This window comes from Miscanthus floridulus, chromosome 7 (genome assembly GCF_019320115.1).
Source record: "Miscanthus floridulus cultivar M001 chromosome 7, ASM1932011v1, whole genome shotgun sequence".
Taxonomy (NCBI): Eukaryota; Viridiplantae; Streptophyta; class Magnoliopsida; order Poales; family Poaceae; genus Miscanthus; species Miscanthus floridulus.
Genome location: NC_089586.1, coordinates 57,756,772 through 57,758,556, shown reverse-complemented (window position 1 = coordinate 57,758,556; position 1,785 = coordinate 57,756,772).

The following is a 1,785-nucleotide window of genomic DNA, read 5'->3' as shown; positions in this document are numbered from 1 at the left end:
CCCCTTTCTTTCCCCTTACTACACTTTACTAACTACTATTATATTTTTACATGCTACTGGGCCAACCCGGTGACATGCGACGATGGTGCAACCGATGAAGGCGTAGACTGCTCACTTCCTAATGGCACGGCATCCGGCTCGACCAAAACCAGGGCGACATTCACCTCCAACCCAGGCTCCTCGCCATCCGAGAGCTTTGCAGCATCCTCTCCACGCACGCTTTTGGCCAGGTCTTCATGATGGACGTCCATCACCCACTCGGCGGAGACTTGATCTACCACCGACCGCGTGTGCGGCAGCAAGCGCTCCTCGATCGACTGGATGTCTGCCATGCTCATGCCTTCAGCGTATCCGCTACATATGGTGGTGAAGTCTAGGTGCGGATGGTGCGTCCCCACCATGGTCAGCACTCCTGACGCTCCGTAGAATAGCCTAGATCTAATGAGATCCCGGACCTCCCTTGGGACCTCCGCTAGCTGGACAGTGGGTGTGCTGGTGCTCGGCGCTGACCTAAAGATCTCCGAAACGACGTGCTGGGCAACATTGCGGATCTGGTCGAGATCCCCCTCAAGAGCATGATGCTCCTCATGGGACTTGGCTAGCTCCTCCGTACTTCGCCCAAGCTTTGCCTTGGTCATCTCCAGGTCCCACTCCAGCACCTCCACTTTTCCACCCTTCTCTACGAGAAGAGCGACGAGCTCAGAAATAGGCTGAGGGAAAAACCAACACAACAAAAACAAAAAGGGTACATACCGATGTGAGAAGCCTCGAGGGTGGAGAGATCCTCCGCTTGCCGAGCCACCTGCTCACGTAGCTGGGCCACCTGCTCACGCAGCCAGGCACTTGCATCCTCCGTCCATCACCCGGCCCCGGAGCGTGACCACCTCTCAATTCGCCTCCGACTGGGCCCTCCGCTCCACCTCCAGGGCCTTCTTCACCGACTCTAGGGCGGCGTGCTCCGGATCAAGGGCCGCCAAGGCCTCCTGAAGCACCACCTCAGTGTTCGCCAAGGACACCCGCAACTCCGCCTCAGTCTCCGCCTGGCAGGCCCTTGTCGCCTCGAGCCCTTGCTTGGCTGCAGTCGCCCGCCCTCCACACGCTACCCCTCCGCCCGCGCCGGGCCCGGTCCTAGGACTCATAGCAGGCGGACTCCGTCGATGCTCAAGCTCGGCCATCTAGGCGTACTTTGGACCAGAGGAAGTGGAACTTGTGGGACCACGTCTTCCTTATCTCCTATGAAAGGTAAGCACACTAAAAACAACCGACAAGGGGATTGAAGGGGAAAAGGACAAATACCAGAAACTCACCTCTGCTATGAGTTGCATGTCGCCCTCAACCAACTGCCAGGCAAACAAAGCCCACTTCTGGGCACTTTCAAGCTGCGTGGTCAGCTTGGTGAGTTCTAATACCATGACGCACCCTTGCCCCCCGAAGATATCCTAGAGCTGACGCTCCCGGGAGTCCCGAAGGATGAACCGCGCGCTCACTGGATGCTCAGGGCAGGGCCACTCTAGGTCACCCTTCGGCACCTCGCTAGAGAGCCTAGCCACCAATCGTGCCACCACCAAGTCCCGCGGTGACACCACCGACCCGCCAGAGGTCCCAGCCATTGACTGGACCACCGCCAGGCTCCGCGACGGCACCAATGGCTCCGCCATGGCATCATCGGTGGGTTGCTGCAATGGCGCCAACGGCTTCGCCAGGACGTCTGCCTCGTCATCCGATGGGATCTCCACCACCTCGTCGACCTAGGCCACCACCGGGCGTCCCGACCCCAGTCCGGCC